Source organism: Acipenser ruthenus, chromosome 44 (assembly GCF_902713425.1).
Source record: "Acipenser ruthenus chromosome 44, fAciRut3.2 maternal haplotype, whole genome shotgun sequence".
Taxonomy (NCBI): domain Eukaryota; kingdom Metazoa; phylum Chordata; class Actinopteri; order Acipenseriformes; family Acipenseridae; genus Acipenser; species Acipenser ruthenus.
In genome coordinates, this window is record NC_081232.1 from 3,605,502 (window position 1) to 3,628,429 (window position 22,928).

A 22,928-nucleotide genomic window follows, 5' to 3' on the forward strand; every position below is an offset into this window, starting at 1 on the left:
GTAATTACAATTGAAATGTGTGGAGGACAAAAGGAAATTTTGGAGGAATCACCCCCAGCTCACTAAACATAAAAGTCATGAAAGCAGAAATGCAATCTCCTGCGGCCACACCACCTTGAATAAGCCTGATCTCGTCTGATCTCAGAAGCTAAGCAATGTTGGGCTTGGTTAGTACTTGGATGGGAGCCCACCTGGGAATATCAAGTGCTGCAGGCATTACATTTTTGTAATTACATTTTACAATTGAAATGTGTGGAGGACAAAAGGAAATTTTGGAGGAATCACCCCCAGCTCACTAAACATAAAAGTCATGAAAGCAGAAATGCAATCGCCTGCGGCCACACTACCTTGAATAAGCCTGATCTCGTCTGATCTCAGAAGCTAAGCAATGTTGGGCTTGGTTAGTACTTGGATGGGAGACCACCTGGGAATATCAAGTGCTGCAGGCATTACATTTTTGTAATTACAATTGAAATGTGTGGAGAAAAGGAAATTTTGGAGGAATCACCCCCAGCTCACTAAACATAAAAGTCATGAAAGCAGAAATGCAATAGCCTGCGGCCACACCACCTTGAATAAGCCTGATCTGTTCTGATCTCAGAATCTAAGCAATGTTGGGCTTGGTTAGTACTTGGATGGGAGACCACCTGGGAATATCAAGTGCTGCAGGCATTACATTTTCGTAATTACATTTTACAATTGAAATGTGTGGAGGACAAAAGGAAATTTTGGAGGAATCACCCCCAGCTCACTAAACATAAAAGTCATGAAAGCAGAAAAGCAATCGCCTGCGGCCACACCATCTTGAATAAGCCTGATCTCGTATGATATCAGAAGCTAAGCAATGTTGGGCTTGGTTAGGGCTTGGATGGGAGACCACCTGGGAATATCAAGTGCTGCAGGCATTACATTTTACAATTGAAATGTGTGGAGGACAAAAGGAAATTTTGGAGGAATCACCCCCAGCTCACTAAACATAAAAGTCATGAAAGCAGAAATGCAATCGCCTGCGGCCACACCACTTTGAATAAGCCTGATCTCGTCTGATCTCAGAAGCTAAGCAATGTTGGGCTTGGTTAGTACTTGGATGGGAGACCACCTGGGAATATCAAGTGCTGCAGTCTTTACATTTTACAATTGAAATGTGTGGAGGACAAAAGGAAATTTTGGAGGAATCACCCCCAGCTCACTAAACATAAAAGTCATGAAAGCAGGAATGCAATCGCCTGCGGCCACACCACCTTGAATAAGCCTGATCTCGTCTGATCTCCGAAGCTAAGCAATGTTGGGCTTGGTTAGTACTTGGATGAGAAACCACCTGGGAATATCAAGTGCTGCAGGCATTACATTTTTGTAATTACAATTGAAATGTGTGGAGGACAAAAGGAAATTTTGGAGGAATCACCCCCAGCTCACTAAACATAAAAGTCATGAATGGAGGAATGCAATCGCCTGCGGCCACACCACCTTGAATAAGCCTGATCTCGTCTGATCTCGTCTGATCTCAGAAGATAAACAATGTTGGGCTTGGTTAGTACTTGGATGGGAGACCTCTTGGGAATATCAAGTGCTGCAGGCATTACATTTTACAATTGAAATGTGTCGAGTACAAAAGGAAATTTTGGAGGAATCACCCCCAGCTCACTGAACATAAAAGTCATGAAAGCAGAACTGCAATCACCTGCGGCCACACTACCTTGAATATGTCTGATCTCAGAAGCTAAGCAATGTTGGGCTTGGTTAGTACTTGGTTGGGAGTCCACCTGGGAATATCAAGTGCTGCAGGCATTATATTTTTCGTAATTACATTTTACAATTGAAATGTGTGGTCAAAAGGAAATTTCGGAGGAATCACCCCCAGCTCACCGAACATGTGTCATGAAAGCAGAACTGCAATCGCCTGCGGCCACACCACCTTGAATAAGCCTGATCTCGTCTGATCTCAGAAAATAAACAATGTTGGGCTTGGTTAGTACGTGGATGTGAGACCACCTGGGAATATCAAGTGCTACAGGCATTACATTTTACAATTGAAATGTGTGGAGGACAAAAGGAAATTTTGGAGGAATCACCCCCAGCTCACTAAACATAAAAGTCATGAAAGCAGAAATTCAATCGCCTGCGGCCACACCACCTTGAATAAGCCTGATCTCGTTTGATCTCAGAAGCTAAGCAATGTTGGGCTTGGTTAGTACTTGGATGGGAGACCACCTGGGAATATCAAGTGCTGCAGGCATTACATTTTACAATTGAAATGTGTGGAGGACAAAAGGAAATTTTGGAGGAATCACCCCCAGCTCACTAAACATAAAAGTCATGAAAGCAGAAATGCAATCGCCTGCGGCCACACCACCTTGAATAAGCCTGATCTCGTCTGATCTCAGAAGCTAAGCAATGTTGGGCTTGGGTGGGAGACCACCTGGGAATATCAAGTGCTGCAGGTATTACATTTTTGTAATTACATTTTACAATTGAAATGTGTGGAGGACAAAAGGAAATTTTGGAGGAATCACCCCCAGCTCACTAAACATAAAAGTCATGAAATCAGAAATGCAATCGCCTGCTGCCAAACCACCTTGAATAAGCCTGATCTCGTTTGATCTCAGAAGCTAAGCAATGTTGGGCTTGGTTAGTACTTGGATGGGAGACCACCTGGGAATATCAAGTGCTGCAGGCATTACATTTTTGTAATTACATTTTACAATTGAAATGTGTGGAGGACAAAAGGAAATTTTGGACGAATCTCCCCCAGCTCACTAAACAGAAAAGTCATGAAAGCAGAAATGCAATCGCCTGCAGCCACACCACCTTGATTAAGCCTGATCTCAGAAGCTAAGCAATGTTGGGCTTGGTTAGTACTTGGATGGGAGACCACCTGGGAATATCAAGTGCTGCAGGCATTCCATTTTTGTAATTACATTTTACAATTGAAATGTGTAGAGGACAAAAGGAAATTTTGGAGGAATCACCCCCAGCTCACTAAACATAAAAGTCATGAAAGCAGAAATGCAATTGCCTGCGGCCACACCACCTTGAATAAGCCTGATCTCGTCTGATCTCAGAAGCTAAGCAATGTTTGGCTTGGTTAGTACTTGGTTGGGAGACCACCTGGGAATATCAAGTGCTGCAGGCATTACATTTTACAATTGAAATGTGTGGAGGACAAAAGGAAATTTTGGAGGAATCACCCCCAGCTCACTAAACATAAAAGTCATGAAAGCAGAAATGCAATCGCCTGTGGCCACACCACCTTGAATAAGCCTGATCGTGTCTGATCTCAGAAGCTAAGCAATGTTGGGCTTGGTTAGTACTTGGATGGGAGACCATCTGGGAATATCAAGTGCTGCAGGCATTACATTTTACAATTGAAATGTGTGGAGGACAAAAGGAAATTTTGGAGGAATCACCCCCAGCTCACTAAACATAAAAGTCATGAAAGCAGAAATGCAATCGCCTGCGGCCACACCACCTTGAATAAGCCTGATCTCAGTAGCTAAGCAATGTTGGGCTTGGTTAGTACTTGGATGGGAGACCACCTGGGAATATCAAGTGCTGCAGGCATTACATTTTTGTAATTACATTTTACAATTGAAATGTGTGGAGGACAAAAGGAAATTTTGGAGGAATCACCACCAGCTCACTAAACATAAAAGTCATGAAAGCAGAAATGCAATCGCCTGCGGCCACACCACCTTGAATAAGCTTGATCTCGTCTGATCTCAGAAGCTAAGCAATGTTGGGCTTGGTTAGTACTTGGATGGGAGACCACCTGGGAATATCAAGTGCTGCAGGCATTAGTTTTTACAATTGAAATGTGTGGAGGACAAAAGGAAATTTTGGAGGAATCACCCCCAGCTCACTAAACATAAAAGTCATGAAAGCAGAAATGCAATTGCCTGCGGCCACACCACCTTGAATAAGCCTGATCTCGTCAGATCTCAGAAGCTAAGCAATGTTGGGCTTGGTTAGTACTTGGATGGGAGACCACCTGGGAATATCAAGTGCTGCAGGCATTACATTTTACAATTGAAATGTGTGGAGGACAAAAGGAAATTTTGGAGGAATCACCCCCAGCTCACTAAACATAAAAGTCATGAAAGCAGAAATGCAATTGCCTGCGGCCACACCACCTTGAATAAGCCTGATCTCGTCTGATCTCAGAAGCTAAGCAATGTTGGGCTTGGTTAGTACTTGGATGGGAGACCACCTGGGAATATCAAGTGCTGCAGGCATTACATTTTTGTAATTACATTTTACAATTGAAATGTGTGGAGGACAAAAGGAAATTTTGGAGGAATCACCCCCAGCTCACTAAACATAAAAGTCATGAAAGCAGAAATGCAATCGCCTGCGGCCACACCACCTTGAATAAGCCTTATCTCAGAAGCTAAGCAATGTTGGTCTTGGTTAGTACTTGGATGGGAGACCACAGTAGTAATATTACTATAGCTTCTGTCAAAAGTTTGATTGATGACCCTTTTGACCTTTTTTGACCTTATAGATGTGAATATATGAATATATAATGAGGGGCGGGGATTTATGAATATTTGAATATGTAATGAGGGGGCGTGGATTTTATATAGGAGTATGGAATATAGGTATTGATGTATATATATAAAACAGACCCTTTTGTATTTAACAAGTGCTTATAAACATTAAATATTTATAAATGTAAAAGAGTTTGAAATAAAATAATTACTGTTGGTAGGATTCGAACCCACGCTGACAATTGAGTCAAAAGGATCTAAAGTCCATCGCCGTAACCACTCAGCCACAACAGTTTTTCTTAAAACATTAATAAATAAAAAATAAGTATTAAGCTTACTGAGGGTTTCAGAGAATCAAGGTGGAATGGTGTTTGAGCAAAAGGTTGAACAGATGGAGGCTACGATGGTTTTTTTGTTTTTTAAAAAGGGCAAGTCTGGGCATGTTTTTCAGACCTCATAAAAGGAGGAAAATATATGGGCAGTTTGTTACACAAGATGTCTCATACCGTTGTTAGTTGCTGCTCCGAGAAAATGGATCTTGAGGATCGGGAAATGGCTGAACTTATAAAAGCCTTTAAAAAATGCACATTAGCCCTTCCACAGAGGCGAAAGAAACCACGGCTTGTAAAAAAAGTTTCAAGAGAGAGTCCAAGCAAGTGTCCTTCAAGCATCCGTCCCTAGGATCCTCTGTGTACTGTACAAACTCGTGTGTGGACTGAACTGAAAACAAAACATCAATGAGAGAGAGGGGGCGGATGTTTTAGGGTAACTCTGAAAACGCCCCAAGGGGCGGTGCCTCAAGGACCACCCATTCAAGGATCTCTGATAGGTCAGCTCAAATGCGTCAACACTCTCATAGACCGAACCCTAATCTTGGGGAACATACTAAAGGGCCCCCCAACACATGCTCTATAGATTGAAGGAGTCTAACGCCATGTCTTCTGCAAACTTTAGATACTTCTCTGAAAATGTCGTTCTTGAACCTTGTGATCTTGAAATGGATTGGACCAGTGAAGAAATGACCCAGCTTATAAAAGACTTTGAAAATGTCCCCCTCCTCAACCCTACAGAGGCTGATGACGTTGACGGGGGCTTAGGCATCTCTTTTGAAAAAGTATTAAAGATCTCTATGGGGCTCGTGGCTTCTCTATTGGAAGTGATCATTGACCGTGATATGGTGAAAAATTGTGAAATTGACCACCCGAGCCAGCTGAGACACAGCTGCCTTTTTGAAGCGGACCCGAATTATTTCGATCAACATTTTGAAGAAATACTAGAAAAAATACACGTCCCGTGGCTGAAGCTTCTGGTGGCTAAAGCTCTAGCTTGTTTCAATTTTCATCCATCCTTGACAAAACTTCAGAAACTGGTGGAAGATATTTTAACAGAGCTAAGACCAGAACACAGTATTAGACGTAAACTGATGCATCTACAAGAAACCCTGGATGACAAGACCCGATACATTGTTAACAAAATAACCAAAGCTTTCTACCATCGCAGTTTTACAAACCCCCAAGCTCCTTTAGCTTATTACGGGGCCTGTGACTTTGAAAATGGGGAACGTCCAGACTCCAGCAACACTCAGGAACACCATGGAGGGGCTGCTGTTTGAGTTAATAGCCGAGAAAGTGGGTTGCAAGAGCCTCTTTCAAAACCTGATCCCCGTAAATGTAAAAATGTTCACCAATTTAAAAAGGGTAACTGATTTAATCCATAATGATGTTGATGCTCAAGAATGGCTAGAGTTGGTAAATACACACGTAAAAACCTGTAAACCCTTAAATGCATTTTTAATGAATATATTACCTAAAATGTTTGATGAAATAGAAGATTGCAAATGTACACATATCATTGTTTTGTACGCTTATGTGACAGATGTATGTTTTTATAACATGGCCAGGTTTTTAAGAGATGAAAATATATCGATAGTTGTGCAAAATGTCGTGGATTACTTAGTGACTAATCATGAATGGTTGTGTAAAAACTTTATAGGTCTTCTAAAATGTCCTAATCTTCTTGATAAACTGTGAATAAAACTTTTTGAACTTCACACGTCTCTAAGGTGTTATGATAAACTTTGAATAAAAACTTTTTGAACGTCATATTTGTCGCATTTGTGTTATTATGGTTAAAGATGGCACATCAATGTATGAAAAAAATATACTACGATCCCTCAAATCCTGGAGGTTTAGGGGGTTTACAGACTCTTCAAAGAGCTCTGGGGGCTGAGGGGCCTAAAGTCTCTGAGAGGATCTTAACTGACTTTTTATCAGAGCAAGACTCATATACGTTGCATAAGCCCTCTAAAATAAACTTTAAAAGAAACCCTGTATTTGTATCTAATATCGATACACAGTGGCAAGCTGATTTAGTGGATATGTCTAGCTTGTCAAAAGAAAATGGAGGTTATAAGTACATGTTAACATGTATAGATATCTTATCCAAATATGCATGGGTCTTACCTTTGAAAAATAAGTAATCTAAGACGGTGACAGATGCGTTCAAGAGGATCATCAGCGCCGGTAGGAAACCTAAAAAACTACAAACTGATAAAGGGGCAGAATTTCTAAACAAAGCATTTCAGCATATGCTAAAAAACATAATATTCTACACTTTACCACGGGGAATGAACTAAAAGCATCTATTGTTGAGAGATACAACAGGACTCTGAAAACAAAAATGTGGAAATATTTCACCGCTTTTAACACTCACAGGTATATGGATAAACTACAAGAAATGGTACAGGCTTATAACAACTCCTTCCACCGTAGTATTCAAATGAAACCTTCAGAAGTTAATGAAGATAATTCATTTAAAGTGTTTAAAACTTTATACTCTAAGAAGAAAAGCCCTAAACATATAAAGTTTAAGTTTGCAGTCGGTGACAGCGTAAGAATTTCAAAGTTAAGAGCTCCCTTTATAAAAGGCTATGAACAGACGTTTACATCAGAGATTTTTACTATAACAGAATGTATACCAAGATTTCCACCGGTGTATAAACTATGTGATTATGATGGAGAGCCTATAATGGGCACCTTTTATGAACCAGAATTGCAGAAAATAAATGTCAAGACTGATAGGCTGTTTAGGATAGAGAAGATCGTTGCTGAGAAAAAGGAAAATGGCAAAAAGTCTTATCTCATAAAATGGGCCGGATGGCCTGAAAAATTTAACAGTTGGGTCGCAGGGCACCAGGTGGTGGATCTAAAGAGTTAACAAGTACAGAGTGTATTTAATTATACTTAAAACATTATTCAAGATGTCTCAAGACTCTTTTTATGTAACTCTGCCTAGTAACGCTTCACAGGATGTTTTCCCTAAAAACGCTATATCCAATTTTACTATCAAATTGGTTAAAACACTGAATCTACCGGGAAAATGGGAAGTTTGCTTAGCAGAGATTTAATATCCCCATACCTGGGATAATATAAGCCTTAAAGACAGCACTTTTATTACTTATGATATAGAAAATGCGATAAAACGTGACAAGGCTCCCGATGAACAAAATAATAATGATTTGAAATTAGTCTATAAACCTATAGAAAGACAAATTTATATAAAAAGTACTAAACCATATATGATTTTTACCAAAGAACATCTCGGACAAATGTTGGGATTTCGTGAGACTACAAAGGGTGAAACTATTAGACTATTAGGCCATATCGAGGCTAAAGTGTATTCGGCTTATTTGAGGACCAACTATCCCGTAGATATCAGAGCTGGTTTTTATACCATGTACGTCTATACAGATATCATTACACATCAAGCCGTTGGAGATAGCTACGTGCCTCTTCTAAGATGTGTCCCTATTAAAGGCATAAACAACTATATAATCACGGTAACTTACGACAGACCTCATTACGTGCCCCTCAGCAAGACCAACTTTGACACGTTAACTATACAAATTAAGACGGACCAAAACAAGTTAGTGCCATTCCGTTTTGGGAAGGTTGTAGTGAAGTTGCATTTCCGACCTGTAAAGCCTCTTTTTTACACTTAATTGAAAAATGGGCCCTAATGGATATGTGTGGCAAAGCACCCCGCCCCTGTGTGCATTTGTGTTATGTGTTGTATGTTGCGTGTGTAAATGTTGGTGTATAGATTGGTACACGGGATATAAACGGGTCTGTTCCAACCTTTTATTTTCTGTTCTGTTTATTAAATGCTGAACGCGATCACACGTTCAGCCTCACCAAAACCCCATCTCTCTGTTTATTTATTTCCTGGCTCTGGTCTGATACCACCCACTCCGGCCGTCTTTGTGACAATATGTCAATCCTTATATTAATTATTACAAAAATCAAGCTGGTAATGGTTTGCCTGGATTTTCGGGAGCTCCTGTAATGTACGGAGCGGGTATAGGGGGTATTTTTCGAAGTCTTTTCAGAAAAGCTTTACCGTTACTTAGAAGGGGTTTCGAAATAGTTAAACCTCATTTTAAATCAGCAGCTAAAAATATTGTTAGGGACGTAGTGTCAAATGTCCTAACAAGTCATAACCCTCATAGCCACAACAAGAGCCAGTCAGGGGAGGGATTGATGGTGATGTCAAGAGGATACAAGAGAAAACGTAGCAAACCCCCGGGATCTCGCTATCATCATCACAAAAAGGCTAAACCAGCTACATTTAGGTCATTTAGGAGCGGTAACCGGAGAAGGAGTAAGAAACCAAAGACTCCCAGAACAAAGAAAAACAGAAACATCTTTTAAATCATGACGCTGGTACACCATATGTCTCAAGAATGTGTGAAATCAGAATTGGATCTGTTTACTATCCCCTACACCCAAACAAGTATTGAAAAAAACCTTTATGTGGAAATTCCCCCCCTGTCTGCCTTGTCTGACACGGCCCCACTCGAATTTTACATAGCAGGAAACGGGGAAGATTATCTTGATTTGAATAATACTCTTTTAAGACTTTCATGCAAAATTACTAGGGCTGATGGCGCAGATTTAGTTGGAGGCAGTATAGTTGGTATTATCAACTATCCTGTAGCTACCATGTTTTCACAAGTGGATGTAACTTTAGGAAATCGCTTAATTAGTCAAAGCAGTAATACTTATCCTTACAGTAGCATTATAGAAGCAATGCTAAACTTTAGTAAGGACACTCTAGAATCTCAATTCACTGCTGGCTTGTTTTACAAAGATACCCCAGGACACATGGATGAGACTGATCCTGCAGGTGCTAATGAAGGGCTAGTTAAACGGCATGCTTTTACCAGAATGAGCCATACTGTTGAACTTTTAGGACCACTGCATGCTGATATATTTTTTCAAGAGAAACTCATGCTGAACGGGATTGACCTGAAAATTAAAATGGTGAGGGCCAACAACACTTTTTGTTTAATGTCTGATGCCGCAGAAGAGTTCAAACTTAAAATTTTAGAAGCCTCTCTCTATATTAAAAAAGTAAAAGTGTCCCCTGAGGTCAGAATTGCCCAAGCTCAGGCCTTGATGACCTCTAATGCCCGATACCCTATTGATAGAGTGTCTATGAAAGTTTTTAGTATTCCTAGAGGGAGCAGGGTCTGTAATCAGGAGAATTTGTTTCTGGGGCAGTTACCAAAGTTTGTGGTTATTGGTTTAACAGATAATGACGCTTTTAGCGGTTCCTACGCTAAAAACCCTTTTAACTTTAAACACTTTGACGGGAACTTTATAGCTATGTACGTCGATGGTGAACAAGTCCCCTCAAAACCTTTACAACCACACTATACAGCAAGACACAACCCCGTCCGGGAATATTACAGTCTAATACAAGCCACGGGTAGACATCTCAAAGACAAACCGCTGATAATTGATAGGGCAGACTTTATTAGAGGCTATACACTCTATGCATTTGATTTGACCCCCGATCAAGAATGTGGAGATCATTTTTCCTTAGTGAAAAATGGTAATATGCGCCTTGAAATGCGTTTTGCCAATGCTCTGCCAGAGACTGTGAATATGATTGTTTATGCTGTTTTTGAGAACGTGATTGAGGTTTCCCACCAAAGAGCTGTTCTCTTTGATTACTAAAAAGTTGGGTACAACATTGATCCTTTTTAAAAATGAATACCACTCAGCTTACAGCGTTGCTATCCAGCAACCCTTTGACTGCAAAGTATTTTTATGGGGTTCTAGCTAGTGATCAACTACCTAAAGGAAAAATAAAAAAACTGCTGGCGATACTCATTGTCAACACTGACCCCCAAAATTATCCTGGAGAACACTGGCTGGGGATTTATCTAAAAGAAGAGGGACAGGGAGAGTTTTTTTATTCTTACGGTAACCCTCCCGATTTTATTTATTTTCCTAAGACTATCTCAAACTTTTTAGACATCAACGCTAAACAAACAGTGTACAATAATCAGACTCTACAAGGGCTTATGACCACGACCTGCGGCCATCACTGTGTTTTCTTTGTACATCATCGAGCCAAAGGACTTACTTACCCTGAGGTTATGGCGCTCTACAGCTCTGATTTAAACAAAAATGATCTGATGGTGTCCCAATTTATACGGTGTATGTCTAACCCTAAAAAAACAGAACTGTATAAATATATTTTCATGCGTACAGTGTGTCAAGACTCATCATGATTTTAAAAAATGTTACGAATGTTAATCTTCAAAAAATGTATACCAATGTAGATGGTGAATAAATATTTTTATTGTTGTAAAGAGTTATACAGACATATATATCAGACATTGTTTATATAACATTTACATGAATATATAACAAAATGTATCAGACAATGTTTACACAGCATTTGCATGAATATACAACAAAATGTAAAGATATGTAAACTCAATAAAAACAGTAACATCTTAATAACTTTCCCATAACTGTTGTCTTTTTTTCTGCTTCTTATTCATAGGGGGCTCTAAGGGTCGTTTTTTATAAGCTTCTATGAGTTGTCGTGTTTGAGAATTAGGTATTGTAGAATAGGGGACATTTATCACAGACAAACCTTTGACAAATTCGGCCCATCCTACAGGTAACCTATGTTCAGGGATATGGGTATGCCCCGTTGCAGCCCTGATTAAATCAACCATATGCGACCCTCTAATGTTCTTGCCCTTAAGAATGAATCCCCCTTGATCATTCCATGAGGTAACCAAAGCATTCTCAGACATAGCGTTTAAAATAAAATTAGCATTTTTCTTAGATCTGGAGGGAACGCTACTCATAACAGCAGTCACTATCTTAGATTCAGATTCTGCTGCAGGTTGGTCCGTTTCCTCAGAGGGGGGTGTAATTAATGTCAGGGTATTAAACTCTTTTTCACTCTGTTTAAGCAGGGTTAGATATTTCTGTAAGGAGTTGGTGTATAGCTTAACTTTTTCATGGTCACTGATGTCGGATCTAAGTAAAATGCTTTTCATTTCAGAGTCAAGTCGGCTTTCAACTGCTTTTTTAATAGGCTCGGGGTGCTGGGGCTCAGGCTGCCGAAGTCTATCGAGTTGATGTTGTGGTATCAGAAACATTTTCTGGGAGTGAGTCATTTTTACAAATTAACTTTGAGGCGTTAAGAGTCCTGATAAAAATGGCAAGGCAATCCTTATTAAAGCGCCAATAAAACCACCACTCTGATTCACAGTTTTTTTCTTCTTTTAAATTGAATGGTTCTTATTACATAGGCTCTTTATAACCCGTCGCTGCTTTTTGAGAGTGTTTAACTGACTCGAAGTTAAGGGGATGTGACCCTTTAAGGCATTTAAGGCGATTTCCACAATAGATTTGATAAAATCGTCTGAAGCGTTTCGTAAGATTGCTCTTCTCTGATGAGCAGAGCTATGAACTATGCTCTTTAAGAGATGGAGGTTACGTTTTATTCTAGCCGACATGCTGCGCTGTTGCAGAGCCTAGATAAATAACAGTTTTAGAGCAATAACCGGCCGCTTATAAGTGTTTAGTCTTGGTATTTCTCATGATGTAAGCAACTGGCCAATCAGGAGTAAATAAACCAGTTCTTAGACGGTATGCTTCGGGGGTTTGTGCCTTTAAGTCTATTAAAAGATAACCATAGGGTTTTTTTGTCGCATCTTCAAACGCCTCTAAGAAAAACTTTGAGTTACCGGGGTACATCTGCCGGGCTAGTGTGTTGATTTGAAGTTTATCTCGAGGGTTTTTAAACAAAATAATGTAATTGGCATTCAAGTTTATGGTGCGGCTCATTTTTCCTTGAAAAAACAAATTTTGAACCAAATACAGCACGCATAAATTCCTATGATGAACGTATTTTGTAAAAGCTTTCTGTATTTCATCATTTTCACTAGCCGCCTCCATCAAGTCATCTATAATGAGTAAATTGATTTTGTTAGGAGGTAATAAATTATCATCGGTTAATGAATCTGGTATGCCTTCAATAAATTTGAGATTTTTAAATTTAAGTGACAATTCATTGTATAACGGTTGCCAGCAGCTGTAGCACCAAATGATATTCTCAGGGGTTTGGGAAAATATCTGTTGAGAGTTTTCTAAAAGCTGCTTCACAAAATAACTTTTGCCTGAATTGGAGGGTCCCGATATTATAGCTGCAAAAGGTACGGATAGTCTAATATCAAAACCGTCTTCAGTATCCATAAGGAAGAGATGTAAAATCAGAACGCAAGACTCGCTTATTGTAGACTATTTGAAAAGTTTTCTGGAGTGGTTTGTTTTCCAATTGAAATTCTTTTTTATTACGGTGAATCTGGGAGCCGCGAATCATGACATGCTCCGCGGGGGTGTTTTTATCATGATTCACAAAGTTTTGTACAAGGTCTTTTAATGAAGCGAGGTTAATTAATTTGGAATTCTCATAGTTTAGGGTAATCCCCTTTACTTTGAGACATGTTTTTCCGGTGTTTGTGACGTATCCATATGTTTTAGGGCCCCCTGACACAAACTCCGTAATGTATTCCCCCGGCTTCAACTCGCTAGTTAATTCACCAAGATAATCACCTAGTTCTGGACGCCAAGCTTGGGGCCTACTGACAAAAATCACAGAGTCTGTATCATGATACAGACAGCGCCCCTGCAGACGATCCAAGAGGTTATAGAGCTCTAGCCGGGCGTAAGCGGTTGTAAATGCCGCTATGAATAAGTTTACATTACCTGGGGGAGTATAGGTATCAGAAGCGTAACGCCACTGAACCTGAGCCACAGTATCACTTACAAAACAAAAATGCGAAACCTGATATCTTTTTGAAAAGAGATAATGGAAAAACTGGGCAGGATCCTTAACCAAACTTGTTGAGAGTTGGTTAGTTCTCTGGGCAAATTTTCCCCACAAACTGTTGAGGCATAATTTGGAGATTTGTCTTTTAGCGGGATTAACATTAATGTTTTGAGGATCTAATTGAACCCCCTCTTTCTGAAAATATTCAGCAATATAACGCTCTTTACGCTCCTCATCGGTACAATGAGCAGGGTAGCCTGAACTTTCCTGTTTCCCCTTGAGATGACTATTAATGTAACCTGTAAAGAGAGTGTCAGATTTCTGAGGAAAATGCCACACTTTGTGTATTTTAGACACTTTGTAACCTTTCTCAATAGCTTTGACTACCTCGACATTGCACCAGGTCCCTGTCAAGGCTCTCTCTCCAGAGGTATGATTACATACCCCCGTCTGGTTTAGTGTTTCCGCGCATGAACGGCAGAGGGTAAACATTAATTTACCACAGATGCGGGCAGGCAGTACAGGGAAATAAAGACCCCTAGGAGGCAGAACAGTTAATTTGAACAATCCAAAGTACTGCCGCAAGTCTTGAAAATTATGATAAATTACAGTAGGATGGTCTACGGGATACACTTTTGTTTTGTTGACAAACGGGTACAGGCTAGTGAAATCAAAGTATTCCACCCTTTCATTTTCTTGGGCCACATAATGTAATGTAATGGCATTTGTACGACCCCCAAACAGAGCTTCGCGTGGATTGATGCGTTCTGGAAAATCAGAGCGAACCAGAAAATCGTGAACTATAGTTTGTTTTTTCAGGGCGTTCCACTCATGTTCCCAAATAACTCTGACTTCCAACCTGTAAACCTTTTGCAATGTTTCAATCTTTTCATCAAAGTGATGATACATCGTACCGCACGATACTTTGCTTAAAGGGTTTACATCGGCAGAATCATAGCACAAGGGACAACCATGAAAAAAAGCACCCTGCAAATTCAAAGGCCGTACGCTTACCATTAATCACAGCATAACCGTCCAAGAAAAAGGGGCCTATTTTAAGCTCTCCGTAGTTTAAAGCATGTTGAATGAAAACATTTTCAGTTTCTGCGACATACATTAACCATTGTATCGAGGCATTTGAAAAGCTTTTTTGCTGCTCGCGGTAATTGTCGGGAGGAATGATCGCTATTGTGTCTTTAGGCAGGGATTTGCTTCTATACATAGCCATGCACAGTGAAGCAATGGTGGTACATTGGAAGGGGTCTATCTGCCCTATAGCATAAACCTCGGTCCGGAATTTGATACATGCCTCTTTCAAAATTTCTACATCATTTTTGCAGTAGAATGCCATTTCTTCTCTGAAATTAAAAACACCATTCTTAATCGAATCATACCATTTGTAAAAGTCATCACGATCTTTAGACATCATTTGCTGAACACCATAGTAACGTGGTTCTGGATAGGGACCTACGTAATTCTGGTTTTCAACAGTATTGAAAAAATGAGGAAAATACCCTTTTCTGGCTTCAAACCCCATAGCTGCAGGCATAGCACTTAACTTCATGGGCATAAAGTTGAAGGAATCAATGTAACGCATCTTAAAAGCTTCGTCTGTAAAACACATTAACTTGCTACCCTGAGCTATGATATGAGGGTTAACACCGTTGGTCACTAAATAATTCATCAGTAAATAACTGTCATACGATTTCGCGTAGTGAGCCAAGAAAGTATAGCCGGCGTAACAGGGTCTGCGATACCGCTCAAAAAACTTTTTCACACAGTCCTCACCCTCCCAAAACCATGATTCACCACTCATGTGGATGCAGTACAAATAATTTGGAATGTGCACGCCGTCTTCCTGTCGACATTCAAAATCATAAAACACATATTTGTCTGTGGGTTCATAAGGTTTAAGCACCGGAATGAAGCATTTGTGATCAGTGTGAGGTAACAATGCTGATTTACATATCTTACAGTATGGACTAAGGCATTTATGAGTCCGAGGCTTTGTAGGGTCACATTTATAGAGAGAATAGCACCTTGTACATAGTTTTAAAATGTCACACATAGAAACCTGTTTTTCACTGTTGGCTTTATCTCGGAGAATCTTATGCTCATCATAACAGATCTGTGATCGACAATAACGATTGCAATCGTTACATTTTACCTTTACTGAGGACTCGCTGTTACAAGCTGGTGAAAAACACACATTACAGTGTCCTTCACAGCGATGTCCCGATCGGTTACTATATGCGGTGTAACAGTAATTACACAGATAGGCTGCACCCAGAAAACCTTTCAAGTTAACAATACCATAGAAATGATTCTCATGAAGAAACAGAAATACAGTTTTGCTTTTTGCTCGAGTATCTGTTTGGTGATTCAGGAACACATCCTTTTGAGGACATCTGTACCAGACCACAATTTTAACATCTAAAGCCTGTTCAAATTTATCTATGTCCGCAAACGAAACTGTTTGATGTTCACTTAATCCCACACTCTGTTGAAGTTTTAAAGCCTCAGCCATATACGTATCATAAGCCCCCCTGAATTCTGGAAATAACAAGCTCAGAATGCTGTAGGCAAAACATAATTGATTGTCTCTGTTGTAACATATAATCAGATGCTTGGCTTTTTTTCTAATAAGCTCACTTTTCATTAAGGTCTGCAAACCTCTCCTAACACCACCTCCTTCCGGACACCTAATAACCTGGACAATCAACATCAAAGAGTCATCAGCTAAAATTTCACTATGACTTTGAAGGAGAGCTTCAATCTGACTGAGAAAGTCGTCTAGACTTAAATTGTCTCCAGTCATTTTTACATACACTGGTATATCTAAGGATCCTGCTCTCAATTCAAGCTGCACGACGTCTGAAGGTCTTAGCGTTCTAGAAACCTCACTCAACATATTCTCTAACGTTTCATGCAACACAGTAAAAACTTCGGCGTAGGAATCCAAGTCATACAGATGTGTAAAGTTAAGAGGGTGTTTCAATTCGATATTGTTAAACATAGGTCTATGCCGAAGCTGTACACCTTCCCCACCAATTCTATCACCGTCACTACCCCTATGGGGGGCCTGTAAACCTGAAGGACCTGCCACTTGATCATCATGTACTACACCACCCCCCGGGACTTTTATGCTAAAAGAATCATCCTGACAAGCCCCCCTGTTTAAGCCTTCTCCTATTTGGTTTTCCCTATCATCTACACTCTCGGTAGTAACATGATTTTCTCTAGCCATTTCTTGCAAAAGCTTATCCAAAGAGTCAAAATTGATCTGAGTCAATTTAGCATCATTAATAAACCCAGGGCTCTGGGAGTTATTGTGGTCTATATTAGTAGCGTTGTCATTTATCAGGGGACTATCTGTAGAAATTTCATCAATCAACGCCCTGAATGACGGTAAAATATATGCGTTATAATTTAAATCATTTAATAGTTTGTCTAGATAGTCAAAATTCTCAAAACTGGTTAAATTTTGGGGGTGAACAGTGGGTGGGCTGCCACAGGGGGCTGGAGACATACTAGGTGTATGGGAATTTGTTGAGGGGTCAGAATTTAAGGTATTTTGGGGAATGATTACAGAATTAACCACAGAATTTGACACCGTTTGACTCGGATCAATTGAAACCGTTTTATTTTTTTGAACACCTGTCACAGCAACATCATTGTCAGAATCATCGTCACCAGTAATTTCAATGTGTTTCCTTTTACAAGTTTTTTTGCGATGTGGCTCCATTGTAGCTCTACAAATACAATGCTACTGTTTTAAGAAACCCAGCGTTTTCAATAGGGTAATTAACGTTTGTATATTCTGAGCCACTTCTGGGTCAGAAACTAGGGCCCTTATAGCTGGATGTCTGTAAATGATCTGTTCTATAGTCAGATGTACATGTTTCAATAACTCAACGTTGTGATACCTAGTAGTAGCTGAAGTTGAGGGGCGCGTAGGTTTTAGCTTTTGTGATACTTCGGAGACTGTGGGGTTGGCTCTTGATTGCTGCGATGCGTGAAACCTTCGGCAATTTTTACGAGGCCTTTTAGACTTTGGGTCCCTGATGAATGATGTTTCGTCCCTGGAAGATTCACTGTCCACAGGAACGCTACGTCTAGGGGGCCGTTCTAAATGAAAAATATACAATCAAAATACATTAACAAATGTCTAGTGAAATATTTAACATACTTTTTAAAATTGCTTCATTTTTAAATAGGTACTTACTTTTGAGAGGTCTTTTTTCAGATTTTTGCTTATCAGAAGGATCTAAGGGAGTCTTTGCATGTATAACTAAGCCCTCTGATGTACTGGCAATGTCGTTCCTTTCGGGTTTTTCAGGATCTTCTAAAATAATATAAATGGTTGAATATGAATGTTTTATTAACCTAAAAATAATTAATATTAATTATAAAACAAACAAACATATTTTATTAATCTATAAAACAATATTGGTCATACTTTTTGACACTTCTGAGTCTGACGGTAGGTTGCTGAAAGATGTCATGAAGTACTGTTCCAATTGCTCAGCATCTTCAACGTAGTCAGATTCTAAAAAACAGAATGAATCAGCTATATTTTTAAAATGAAATCATAATAAAATAAAAACAATAACAAAAATAATGTCTATAAACTGTAATAATAATTATACATCTTGTAATATCTATATATAATAATAATAATAATTACATTTCTGTATTTGCTATTAATAAACAGACATAAATAAGGTTACTATTGTACTTACTTTCAGCATTCACTGAGAAGTTGTTTAAAAAGTCTTCAGGAACAACTAGAGTGGCCTGTATCTCTGGGTGTGCGGTCTCTCCAAAGCCTTGTTCTGTAATTTAAAGGATGTGTGAAAAGTCGGAGAACAAAAAAAAACTCACCAATTTGACTCTCCAAAAACCAAGTAGGTGAGAGAGGAACGATGGTAGGTGAGAGAGGAACGATGGTAGGTGAGAGAGGAACGATGGTAGGTGAGAGAGGAACGATGGTTGGTGAGAGAGGAACGATGGTAGGTGAGAGAGGAACGATGGTAGGTGAGAGAGTAACGATGGTTGGTGAGAGAGGAACGATGGTAGGTGAGAGAGGAACGATGGTAGGTGAGAGAGGAACGATGGTTGGTGAGAGAGGAACGATGGTTGGTGAGAGAGGAACGATGGTAGGTGAGAGAGGAACGATGGTTGGTGAGAGAGGAACGATGGTTGGTGAGAGAGGAACGATGGTAGGTGAGAGAGGAACGATGGTTGGTGAGAGAGGAACGATGGTCGGAGGCTGTTCAATTACTTCCTCCTGGTGTGAAATTAAATGTTCTTCTATAAGTTCGTCAAAATCTATAAATATGAACAAATGTATAATTTAAAATAAATAAATAAATAAATAAATAAATAAATAAATAAATAAATAAATAATAATAATAATAATAATAATAATAATAATAATAATAACACCAATAATAATAATAATAACAACAACAACAACATAATAATAATAATAATAATAATAATAATAACAACAACAACAACAACAACAACAACAACAACAACAACAACAACAACAACAACATAATAATAATAATAATAATAACACCAATAATAAGAATAATAACAACAACAACAACATAATAATAATAATAATAATAATAATAATAATAATAATAATAATAATAATAATAATACAGGCCTAAAATTCACCCTGTTAAAGCATGTATTTATAGTAGCATGCATATCTCTGAGTTACAAGAATCATCTTAACTTTTAAAATAAAACGTCGTTTTTTTTTTTTTTTTTAAAGTTTATACTGTAAACAGTTTACATAGTAAGCCAAACCAGATCGTGACGGCTGTCAAAACATCAAGACTAGCGGCTAAGTTATAAACGCATTTTTAAAAAACATACATTTCGCTGTTAAGACAGTATTTATGCATTAAAACATAACGTCACATTCCGTGTACGAAATTCTTCGGCGTGTTCATTTCCTGAGCCATTTATATTGCGTTTGGGTGCTTGCTTTTGGTCTTGACGATTTCTGCAATGCTACATGTTCAGAGACGTGGGCTTATATAGTAAAAGGCAGAAGGTGGGGGTGGTTTTAGGAAAAATGTAAAATCATCTGTGGTCAAAGATTTTCATCATCAGCCATGCTTGCTGCGACCGTCGGGACCCGTACTGCTCATTGTGTGTAAAAATCAAATAAATATTCTCACCCTTGTTTAACATTTAATTTTAAAAAGTTTTATCAGTTTGACATGTATACACAGTCTTCTGTTTTATATTTAAACGTCCTTACACACACACACACACACACACACATCACATATCAAAAACGTTTACATTAGACTATTTGAGTTAATATATTTATTGTAGTAAAATATGAATGCTTATGTATATTGTTGATCAAGTTATGCCCCTAGAAGTTAGTAGAGTACTATATATATATATATATATATATACTGACCGCATAGGTTACATGTGTAAGAGTCTGTTCAAATATATGACATTTTTTCAATGTATATATTTTTTTCTTAAAACCCTTTTTTTAGGGATTTAAACTAAAAGAGGGTTTAATGAATACATTTGTAAATGATAGGTGTTGTTAATTACTGTAAAGTAAAAATAAAAAAGCGTGGTTTAAATGATTATTATTATAGGGACCTAAACGATACATTTGGGGCTTTAGGGCCATGGAGTGTCAAGGGGGTGAAAACATTTCTGTCTAATCTTTTGAAGGCAGCGGTATATTCAAGTGAGATAGCCACCTGTTTTCCAAACACTAAAACTAGCCTACGTGACTCCAAGATTGATGATTTTGCAAAAGTATCTTCCTATCTAATTATTATCGGCTTTCAGCACGCATATTCCTCAGGCTGATGTGTAAAATCAAATGGCTGCTATTCTCATGTTATACCATTAGAGGTCAGTAGCGCTCTATATACTTACCATCTCCTAGGCTAGCAGTCGGTCTAGGAATTCCTTAGTTAGAAAACATTAATGTGTAGTTTTTTCCCCAGAGAGTTTTCTAATAAAAGACACAGCGATTAAAGTTATACTCTGGCCTCCTGGATCTCGGGTTATTACATTATATATATATATATATATATATATATATATATATATATATATATATATATATATATATATATATATATATATATATATATATAATGAGTTACCATTGTTAATATCTAAAATATAAATTATAAAGGGTCATAACATCTGGATGTGCAAACATTAGTTTTAAGCAAAATAAAAACAATGAAAAAACCAAAAAATCGAAACAGTAAAACGTATTAATGATTTGCCACAAACCAGCAGAATAGTTTGGGTGTGTGGGATTCTGTTGATGATAAAAACACATACATTCATTCTCTTATTTGCTATATATGACATTTTTTCAATGTATATATTTTTTCTTAAACCCCCTTTTTTTAGGGATTTAAACTAAACAAGGGTTTAATGAATACATTTGTAAATGATAGGTGTTGTTAATTACTGTAAAGTAAAAATAAAAAAAAATAAAAAAAAACGTGGTTTAAATGATTATTATTATAGGGATCAATACAATACATTTGGGGCAATAGGACCCTGCAGTCACGGGTGAAAACATTTCTGTCTAATCTTTTGAAGGTCTGGATAGCCACCTGTTTTCCAAACCCATAAAAACTAGACTATGCAACTCCAAGATTGATGATTTTGCAAAAGTATCTTCCTATCTAATTATTATCGGCTTTCAGCATGCATATTCCGCAGGCTGATCATTATGAGTAAAATTGAATGGCACCTATTCTCATGTTATACCACTAGAGGTCAGTAGCGCTCTATATACTTACCATCTCCTAGGCTAGCAGTCGGTCTAGGAATTCCTTAGTTAGAAAACATTAATGTGTAGTTTTCTAATAAAAGACACAGCGATTAAAGTTATACTCCGGCATCTTGGATCGTGGTTATTACATTATATATATATATATATATATATATATATATATATATATATATATATATATATATATATATATATATATATATATATATATATATATATATATAATGAGTTACCATTGTTAATATCTGAAATATAAATTATAAAGGGTCATAACATCTGGATGTGCAAACATTAGTTTTAAGCAAAATAAAAACAATGAAAAAACCAAAAAATCGAAACAGTAAAACGTATTAATGATTTGCCACAAACCAGCAGAATAGTTTGGGTGTGTGGGATTCTGTTGATGATAAAAACACATACATTCATTCTCTTATTTGCTATATATGACATTTTTTCAATGTATATATTTTTTCTTAAACCCCTTTTTTTTTTTAGGGATTTAAACTAAACAAGGGTTTAATGAATACATTTGTAAATGACAGGGGTTGTTAATTACTGTAAAGTAAAAATAAAAAGCGTGTTTTTAAATAATTATATTATTATAGGAGTTATACAATACATTTGGGGCTTTAGGACCCAGCAGAGCTTAAACGTATGCGCGTTGAGATAGCCAGCTGTTTTCCAAACCCATAAAAACTAGACTACGCAACTCCAGGATGGATGATATTGCAAAAGTAACAACGTGTATATTTCAATTGTCAAACCCCAACGTAACCACAGGGTTGGGACAGGAAAAATGTACAATCAGCAGATCGAACATTTTAAACACAGTCGGCATGTTTTCAGCACATGCTGACCCACCGCCCCTCCAGCCCTCCCTTGTTCATCACGTGTAAAATTGAATGACGCATATTCTCGCAGAGTGTGTGTTTTGTGCGCATGTGCTGAGTAAAGGAACCGCCCCCATATTTAAGGCACAGAACGAGTTTTTGGAATCATTCAGCTGTTGCAGTTTGAAGAGTGAAGAAGCAATGAGAGGAAGCAATGAGAGGGAGAGAATTCTGGCTGTAGCGTTTTTTGAAAACGGTAAGAGAGAGCATGAGAGAGAGAGAGCGAGCGAGCACTTTTTCAGAAATTGTACTCTGAAAAACACTTCAAGTTTTACAGTGTATAATGTTTGTTTAAATGGTGAATAAGATGTTTGTTTGTTTGTTTTTTCTTTGTTTTGTAATAATTTATTTTTTAAACTTTCTCTTTTCATTAACTGGCTATATATATATATATATATATATATATATATATATATATATATATATATATATATATATATATAATGTATTTCTGTGACCCCCTTTTTAAAATGACAAAACACTCCAAGTTTTACTGTATATAATGTTTGATTACATGCTTTTAAATGGGGAATATTGTGTTTTCGTTTCTTCTTTTTGTTTTGTTTTTTCTTTGTTTTGTAATAATTT

General features: G+C 37.9%; 1 long non-coding RNA gene, 10 other non-coding genes and 8 pseudogenes across 11 annotated transcripts; 18 read left to right on the forward strand and 1 right to left on the reverse strand.

The window, feature by feature from the left end:
* The first annotated feature begins 97 nt into the window (after positions 1–97).
* Positions 98–216, forward strand: LOC131712553 (5S ribosomal RNA). The gene has a single exon (XR_009314444.1). It is a non-coding gene; the product is annotated as a 5S ribosomal RNA (ribosomal RNA).
* Positions 217–330: 114 nt separating this feature from the next.
* On the forward strand, positions 331–449 carry LOC131710715 (5S ribosomal RNA). Its single transcript, XR_009312597.1, has one exon. It is a non-coding gene; the product is annotated as a 5S ribosomal RNA (ribosomal RNA).
* A 104-nt stretch (positions 450–553) lies between these two features.
* On the forward strand, positions 554–672 carry LOC131712100 (5S ribosomal RNA). Its single transcript, XR_009313989.1, has one exon. It is a non-coding gene; the product is annotated as a 5S ribosomal RNA (ribosomal RNA).
* A 114-nt stretch (positions 673–786) lies between these two features.
* Positions 787–905, forward strand: LOC131716010 (5S ribosomal RNA; annotated as a pseudogene).
* A 100-nt stretch (positions 906–1,005) lies between these two features.
* LOC131720615 (5S ribosomal RNA) lies at positions 1,006–1,124 on the forward strand. Its single transcript, XR_009319512.1, has one exon. It is a non-coding gene; the product is annotated as a 5S ribosomal RNA (ribosomal RNA).
* Positions 1,125–1,224: 100 nt separating this feature from the next.
* LOC131713999 (5S ribosomal RNA) lies at positions 1,225–1,343 on the forward strand (annotated as a pseudogene).
* Positions 1,344–1,450: 107 nt separating this feature from the next.
* LOC131713870 (5S ribosomal RNA) lies at positions 1,451–1,579 on the forward strand (annotated as a pseudogene).
* Positions 1,580–1,679: 100 nt separating this feature from the next.
* LOC131716491 (5S ribosomal RNA) lies at positions 1,680–1,788 on the forward strand (annotated as a pseudogene).
* Positions 1,789–1,898: 110 nt separating this feature from the next.
* Positions 1,899–2,017, forward strand: LOC131715380 (5S ribosomal RNA; annotated as a pseudogene).
* Positions 2,018–2,117: 100 nt separating this feature from the next.
* Positions 2,118–2,236, forward strand: LOC131709864 (5S ribosomal RNA). Its single transcript, XR_009311728.1, has one exon. It is a non-coding gene; the product is annotated as a 5S ribosomal RNA (ribosomal RNA).
* A 322-nt stretch (positions 2,237–2,558) lies between these two features.
* Positions 2,559–2,677, forward strand: LOC131712132 (5S ribosomal RNA). Its single transcript, XR_009314021.1, has one exon. It is a non-coding gene; the product is annotated as a 5S ribosomal RNA (ribosomal RNA).
* Positions 2,678–2,791: 114 nt separating this feature from the next.
* On the forward strand, positions 2,792–2,900 carry LOC131715472 (5S ribosomal RNA; annotated as a pseudogene).
* A 114-nt stretch (positions 2,901–3,014) lies between these two features.
* Positions 3,015–3,133, forward strand: LOC131713103 (5S ribosomal RNA). Its single transcript, XR_009314991.1, has one exon. It is a non-coding gene; the product is annotated as a 5S ribosomal RNA (ribosomal RNA).
* Positions 3,134–3,233: 100 nt separating this feature from the next.
* LOC131713561 (5S ribosomal RNA) lies at positions 3,234–3,352 on the forward strand (annotated as a pseudogene).
* Positions 3,353–3,452: 100 nt separating this feature from the next.
* Positions 3,453–3,561, forward strand: LOC131715479 (5S ribosomal RNA; annotated as a pseudogene).
* Positions 3,562–3,675: 114 nt separating this feature from the next.
* LOC131710493 (5S ribosomal RNA) lies at positions 3,676–3,794 on the forward strand. Its single transcript, XR_009312365.1, has one exon. It is a non-coding gene; the product is annotated as a 5S ribosomal RNA (ribosomal RNA).
* Positions 3,795–3,894: 100 nt separating this feature from the next.
* LOC131719093 (5S ribosomal RNA) lies at positions 3,895–4,013 on the forward strand. The gene has a single exon (XR_009317989.1). It is a non-coding gene; the product is annotated as a 5S ribosomal RNA (ribosomal RNA).
* Positions 4,014–4,113: 100 nt separating this feature from the next.
* Positions 4,114–4,232, forward strand: LOC131716592 (5S ribosomal RNA). Its single transcript, XR_009315479.1, has one exon. It is a non-coding gene; the product is annotated as a 5S ribosomal RNA (ribosomal RNA).
* A 13,858-nt stretch (positions 4,233–18,090) lies between these two features.
* On the reverse strand, positions 18,091–18,624 carry LOC131709667 (uncharacterized). The gene is made up of 3 exons (XR_009311568.1): positions 18,516–18,624; positions 18,374–18,466; positions 18,091–18,180 (listed from the first exon to the last, which is right to left on the reverse strand). It is a non-coding gene; the product is annotated as an uncharacterized LOC131709667 (long non-coding RNA).
* Between the last annotated feature and the right edge of the window lie 4,304 nt (positions 18,625–22,928).